The sequence below is a fragment of the Amblyomma maculatum genome, chromosome 5 (genome assembly GCF_055883805.1).
Source record: "Amblyomma maculatum isolate TAMU_Amacu chromosome 5, ASM5588380v1, whole genome shotgun sequence".
Taxonomy (NCBI): domain Eukaryota; kingdom Metazoa; phylum Arthropoda; class Arachnida; order Ixodida; family Ixodidae; genus Amblyomma; species Amblyomma maculatum.
In genome coordinates this window covers 127,551,930-127,559,611 of record NC_139348.1, presented here as the reverse complement: position 1 = coordinate 127,559,611, position 7,682 = coordinate 127,551,930, and the positions used below count along the sequence as shown (strand labels likewise).

The 7,682-nt window shown below is 49.7% G+C and overlaps 1 pseudogene; it reads left to right on the top strand.

Moving 5' to 3' along the window:
- Positions 1-567: 567 nt before the first annotated feature.
- Positions 568-2,490, top strand: LOC146189505 (uncharacterized; annotated as a pseudogene).
- Positions 2,491-7,682: the final 5,192 nt, after the last annotated feature.

Genomic DNA, 7,682 nt, shown 5'->3' with positions numbered 1-7,682 from the left:
CGGTAGGCTGCGGGCGTCGTGACAGGTACCCACCCAGTTTGCAGCGCCCCTGGCGGCGGCCGCCGGCATTCATCGCTGGCGGCGCCACCCAGGAGGCCGCGGTCGGCACACTAGCCAGTATATTCTAGGCACTATACAGCAGGTCAGCGGCCGGGCTGGACCGCATCACCAACAAGGCGCTTAAGAACCTCGACGACAAATCCATAGAAAGCCTCACGAGCTATTACAACAAATGCTGGAAAACGGTAACACTGCCGACGCAGTGGAAGAAGGCCAAGATCATCCTGATCCCAGATAACCGGATAATACGGATAACCTCCGACCCATATCGCTCACATCTTGCGTGGGCAAGGTGTTGGAGCACGTCCTGCTCAACAGTTGGCAAGAATACCTCGAAAAAGAAGATCTCTACCCGGAAACGATCATTGGCTTCAGGCAGCATCTAAGTACCCAAGACGCCATGATACAACTCAAGCACCAGATCATCGACGGCAACACAAAGCAATACTGGGACTCGACCTGCAGAGCGCCTTCGACAACGTGAAGCACTCGGCGATCCTATCCCAAGTCTCGAAACTCAACATGGGAGAGAGATCATACAATTACATCAAAGACTTCCTCACGGACAGAACGGTCGAGCTCAGAGCGGGGGACCTCCAAGCACAGGAGAAGAAGCTGGGAAGCACAGGCACACCTCAGGGATCGGTCATCTCGCCGGTGCTTTTCAATCTCGTGATGATAGGAGTGGCCGAAAGGCTCAGGAACATCAAGGAAGTCCGACATAGGATATACGCGGACGACATAACGCTGTGGGTGGAAGGGGGCAGCGATGCATACATCGAATCCACCCTACAGGCGGCCGTTGATGAGATCGAAGACCAACTCGACGGAACGGGGCTCAAATGCTCGCCGAGCAAGTCGGAGCTCCTTGTCTACCCGCCCGTCAAGCACCGAAAAGCCAAGAGCAGCCCGAGAAAGTACGAGGCAATCAAAGTCAAGACCAGAGAGGGAAACGCGATCCCAAGAGTCAACAAGATCAGAGTGTTGGGAATGACGATCGAGACGCACGGCAGAAACGGCGAGACCGTCACCCGGCTCATTGCGAAAGCGGCGAACGCCACGAGACTACTCAAACGAGTCACGAACAAGAAAAGGGAAGAGAGCCTGATCAGACTGATCCACTCGTTCGTCATATGTCACGTGGCGGCCTACTACAAGTGGAAGAAGAGCGAGAGAAACAAGATAGATATACTCATTCGCAGAGCCTGCAAGACGGCACTGGGACTGTTCGAAACAACGAGCACCAAACGCCTCCTGCGCGCTGGGGATGCACAACACGCTGGAGGAGATAGCGGAGACCCAACGCGCCGCACAACTCGAAAGACTGTCTACGACCAAGGCCGGCCGGAAAATCTGGACAATCTGGGAATTGGATATCAAGGCAGGGAGCAGACGCAGCTCCCCGTCCCCGAAGAGATCAGGCGCAACATCAGAGTGGACTCGGTACCGAAGAACATGCACCCGGAGTATAACAAAGGAAGGAGAGCAGCTAGAGCCAAGGCGCTGATAGACCAGCACGCGGCCGACACACACGCACGCTACGTTGACGCGGCTGAGTACGCCAAGATACACGGCTTCACGACGGTCGTCGTCGACGCGACCGGCACCGTTCGCACGACCGCCAGCACGAGATGCACCAAGGCAGAGCAAGAGGAGGAGGTGGCCATCGCCCTGGCCATCGCCGACCGCGACTGCCACACAGTGCTATGCGACTCGAGGCAGGCGGTGAGAAATTACGCCAAAGGCAGGATAGCGAAGGAAGCGGTGCGCATACTGCAGGCAACCAAGAACGATGATGGTAGCAAACAAGTGAGAATCAAGTGGTTCCCGGCGCACGCGGGCGAGGCGTCAGACCGCAACGCCAACCACAACGAGACGGCACACACCGAGGCGCGCGCGCTAACGGATCGCGCCTCGGTCGACTGGCCGCTGTGGTTCAGCACCAAGGACCGAATGACCGACTACAACGAAATAACCAAGGCGTTCCGCCTAGCTCGCAGAACTCTTCCACCCCCTTGCTCGGGGCTCAGTCGAGAGCAAGCCGTTTTATTCAGACAGCTACAGACGGGCTCACTCCCCAGCCCGTCGCTGATGCACAGAATGTATCCCGAGACGCACCCGACAGACAAATGCAGAGTCTGCCGAACGGAGACGGCCGGCTTCGCACACATTCTATGGTATTGCAACAAGAACCAGGAAGAAGCTAAGTCTGGGAGGATCCCGCCGCGACTGGAAGCAGCCGCAGGAAGCGACAAACAAGAGGAACAAATCTGGGCCGTCCAGCAGGTGATCAAGGTGCTGGCCCGGCAGGGAGCCAGCGAGCCGGCCACGGCAAGCGGGGACCCAGGCCGCGCGGCCGGTGCCCAGAGGACGAGGTCCCGTCAGGAGCGCGCGCGCGCGAGCGCGCGTTCTACTACAGGCTTCAAATAAACGTTTTACCAATCCAATGTGTCTGCCTCGGTAATGGGCATACCACAGATCATATTTTTTGGTGGTACGTGTGCGCGTAACTAGGTGTTGTGTGTAGAATAGATAAGGCCACAGTCGCGGCCATAGTTCTGCACCTTGTTGGCGAGTTCGTGGGGTGAATCCTCGATATGTTGCCCAAATGGTGATATGCATACAGGGCATTTGTTGATGGACCAGGAGTGCAATAGGTACGCATATAGAAAATAGTGGGGATACTACTGTCCTTGTGGAGTTTTTTTGATGTCCTGTAGATGGGGTTGGATATCTTATCATCAACCCTAAAGTTTACTTGGCTATTTTGCAGAAATGCCATGAGGTAGATAGAGCGACGCACCCAGCAGTGCATGCTTTGCAGGTTGTCCAAGATTTTGGGATGCCTGACATTGTAGAATGTCGCCTTTAGCTATGATCGCCCGTATGGCGAGTACGCCTCATTTACGGGTTGATTCGATGGCTCTATGTTTGAGTTGTAAGAATACATCGTGAGTTTACTGGTGGCCTCGGAACCCGAGAATAGTGTTGGGTTGCAGCTTGTGTTTTAGGTAGTTGGAGAGGCAGAGCTGTGAGCTTCCTCCGTCAGTTTGCCTTGTGCTCTAAGAGAGATATCGCGCGGAGATTAGTGATGTTGAGTCTTTTCTGTATTTGAGATTGAAGCTAATGTCTTCTGTCTACCATTCTTGCAGTACTATCCTAGTTCACCAGCACTCAGTGATATAATGCGCGAGATTCTCGAGGGTTTCGATGTTGAGGTTATCATATTTTAAGCTGTTTCATGTCGTGTCTGTCATATGTGTTATTTTAGTTTTAGGTTTATAGGTTGTTGCGTTGCTTTTGTCACTACCCGATGAGAATTTGTTTGGCTTCTTAGAGATGGCGGAGGTGTTTGTGATTGGTTGAGGCATTTTCAGAAGTTTCTGGCGTGCATGTTAACATTTCCTTGTTGTTAAGGTGGGCCAGGTTCTATGTTCTCTAGTTTCTAATTTTTGAGGAGGGTGTGGGTCTCTCCAGCAAGGAATTACATCCAATTCGCGATGCGCACTTGCCCCCGTGTGTGCAGTGTTTCTTAGAGGCGATGCTAACGCTGATGCCAGTGATCGCTGCCAAGCGTTTCTTGCTTATTATGCTATTCTTAATGTTTAGCATTCTTGACTGAGGAAAGGTCAGGCGGCAACGTCGCCGATTAACATGGGATTATGCGGGTCCGTAAGTATCGTCCGAACGACATCGGAAATCATCGTCGCGAATACATTTCACTGTCTGCTTACGCATTACCACAAGCTGCTACGTCATTTGAAGTAACTGACAATAAAGAAAGGAGCTTTTTCGGCATCTGTAATGCCTTTCCAATGAATCTGGCAAAGCCGCCTTTCTGTCTTGAGGTCGACTATAGATGTTTAGCATATTTATTTATTTATACATACTGCAGCACCTCTATGGGGCTGTTCAGGAGGTGGGTTGTAAACTTAATACAAAATCAAATAAGTAATAAAAAATAAATTGAATTGAAGTAAGACAGAGGGGAAAAAGGTTACTTAACATTCAACAAGGTCAAAACAGGGATAATATTGTTACTGAGCGGTATTCGCTGGCCGCGCTGACGAAAAAGAAGTGCGACAGACTCCCAGAAGAAGAAGACGCAGACGAGGGCTGTGCTGTGCGAGTGCTGTGCTCGGATCATCCTCAGTGGTGTTGACAACTACAGTACTGTGAATATTTCTCGTAACAATATATAAAAAAGCGAATGCAGCAGTACATGGTAACATCAGCAAAATACATAAAATCAAATGGAACTAATTTAAAATTTTTCTGTGACCTGCATTCTAATAGACTGGACATACGACCTGCAATATAGCACCTGCTAAAGCCATGGGTGCGACTCCGCTTCGCAACGCGGACAGCGCCACATTTTCTGAGGCCGTTAACGCTGCCTCTTTAATATTGCCACCTAGCTTTGCCAGGTGGCGCTTGACTGAGGAGTGAAGGAAGACGAAATTTCGCTTGCGCTTGTGCGTCTGTGCGTCTGGCATATACCCCCACTGTGGGTATGTGCCATTATAATGAGGGAGGAGAAGAAGAAGAAGAAGTCTGTGCTGCTTGCTGCCGTTGTGTCTGGGCTAACTCCCTGTCATAAAAGCCATCCTTGGTATCCCGAATCACCGTGTACGTGACAATATTGTAGACACTATTTTTTTTCCAGGTTGCCCTGAGCCGTTTCAAGGTTCGCTTTCACGTTTAAAACAATGGCTGAGTTGGAGGTCCCTTTCGACATCGATGGGAATAAATTTTGAAACAATGACTGTCCTAAAACATAGATACATTATTCTGTCTATGAAGCCATAGGAGATCACAAATTTGACGCTAAAACGCAAGCAAATGTAAGAACACATGCATAGAAAATTATACACATATAAAAAGAACCTCAAAGTACTAGAGAAAAATGTATTAGAAAACACCATATTTATATTGAGGTTAATATTGGTTCTTTGATATAAAATGAGCAGTAGAAAGCACACATAAATGCAATTCCTATTGTTCATTACGTATCCGAACATCAATTTCCGACGTCTCAAGAACAGCATTTCGTAAGTTGCACAACATATAGTTTGTAATAAGAAAGCCAGTTTATAGCAAATATAGGACCATTGCTCTATAGACACGAATTCGTCTATTGCACAGGAAAATGTTTTGAAAGAAAAAAAGTAATCCAACATTGATAACGGCCGCAAATAACCATTACTCACCCCCGAAGCGGTACTCACCACTCGGCTCGTTGGGCGACTTCAGGAGACTGACATGAAGGGGCAGCCAAACCGGAGTCCTCTATTAGGATGAGTGGGAAAATTAAGGATTATTCCTTCAACGACCATTGCTAGGAAGACACGCTATAATAAGGTTACGCAGGCATGACCATAAGGTTAAGTTAAAGCGGGGGTATCAGATATCCGTGTTAGATTATCTTTCACATGTTTAGATAGATTACGACTGTACGGTAACAAATGTGTGCGCGATAATAGCGGCAGTACGGAAATGAATGAATATTAGGCGATAAATATAACAATGCAGATTAAACGGTGCACCATGATCAAAGGCGTTTCGTTACTGTTATGACACGTGTCTCTGCTGACGGCGCGTTGTAGGTGTCCGTCAAGAGATGATATAGCTTTGAGCCTTTCAGAATTGCGTATCCAAACCAAAAGGCTGTTACTGACTGAAAAGCATTATTGAGAGATAAGGAAGAAGAATGCGTGGGTGGGTTTGGTAGTCTGGCTCGTGTCAGGAGGGTCATTTGGGCTTCGAGTCCGGAAATAAATGGGGCGGCCTTTAACCCTCAAAGTTGCCGGCGCTGCGTTTTGGGTCGTCAGGTGAATTGTTTGCGCAGGTTCATGCTTTGGGCACGCCTGGTTTTTTCTTGCACTGTTTGCTCGCGGTGTCGACGGTCCGGCGTGTATTATGTTGAAACCTGCGGCTTAGTTTTGCATACATGTATGTCGGCGCCGCCACAAACATTCTCACCTTTGGGGCGCCCCTTGTTTGGGGGCTTACGTTTTCAGAGAGTTTGCCTTGTAACCTCTCTTCGTAGGTCGCCAGGGGGCCGGGCTAGGCTAGTGTGGGGAAGGAGGAGTCAAGCTCCGGAGGAAGAGAGGTCGGGCAGTGACGTGATCATGCTCGATCCCTGCAACATCTTTATGCCCCATGTCCGGGAGAGGCAGTTTTGTGTCGGGGTGGTCATACTGTTTTTAGTTCTGTGGCAGCTTGTAGGTCGGGTCGTTTTGGTGAAGAGGAAATTCGGCGCACTTTGCTTCGGCGTTGATTACCGCCGCCTGAATAGCATAACGAAGAAGGATGTCTAACCACTTCCTCGAATCGACGACACACCAGATCGGCTCTGCTATATGTAATTCTTGTCAATGGACCTTAAAAGTGAGTACTGGTAAATTGAGGTCGACGAAAGAGGCCGCAAGACAGCGTTCATCACTACAGACGACCTTTTCGAGTTCAAGGTGATGTAATTCCGCCTCTGCTCCATCAGCGACTTTCCAGTGAGTCAGGAACGCCGTACTCGCTGGCTTGAAATGACAAATTTGCCTGCTATATTTAGACGACGTTGTGGTCTTCACTTCGAACTTTGAAGATCACCTTTGAAGGCTTCGAACAGTGCTTGACGCAATCAAGTTGTCTGATTTAGCGTTGAAAGCAGAGAAGTGTCACCTCACCTACGAGGAGCTGTTATTCCCGTGGCGTATGATGAGCAAGAATGGCGTTCGCCCAACCCACAGAAAACTGTTCCCATCGCCCAGTTTTTGCAGCATTCCGGCAAGGAAGCCATGTGAGCGGCAAGGAAGCCATGTGAAGACTGCTTGGGTTGTGTGTTTACTACCGCTGATTTGTCATGAAATTGCTGCGCATCGTCAAGCCATTGACGCAACTTACAAAGGCTGCATGTGCCTTTTAAATGGAAAGCACCGCAATCGGAACCATTCAAGGAACGTCAGCGCCGCTTACCTACCCCTCCACTCCTCGGGCCTTCGACGAAAATGCCGAGACAGTAATAAATGCCGATGCTAGTAGTGATGGCCTAAGAAGGAGTTATTGTGTACGCCAGCCGTTCGTTGTTGAAAGCTGAAGCGAATTACTCGATTGGTGAGAAAGAGTGCCTTGCGAACATCTGGGGAAATTTAAAGTTCCAACCGTGCTTATACGGCGGACCATTCCGGGGGTAAGCCATTACAAGGGCCAATCTGGCTGGCAAATTTGAAAGACCCCTCCGTCACCTTGCCCCATGGAGCCTACATCATCAAGAATGATGTGACTGTAGTGTATAAGTCCGACCGCTTTCATTCTGACGCAGACTGCTTATGCGGAGCTATCGTCGACGCTCCCCCGAAAGAAGATGGCAAAGTCGTCTTTTTTCGCACCGGTAAGCGCCAGCAGTTTCGCAGTACACCAGCGATCATACCCTGAGCTGAAACACGTAGCCGATTGCCTAGAAGGAAAAACTGCTTCCCCTCTCGCTTTGTTCAGGCGTCGGCTGTCATCCACCACATTCCAAAATGACGCCCTTGTAAGAACTTTGCATCCAACAGGACCGCGCATCTTCTTGTGCTTGCAAACCTCAGGGAGGAAATTCTACAAGCGTTTTATGATGAGCCAAC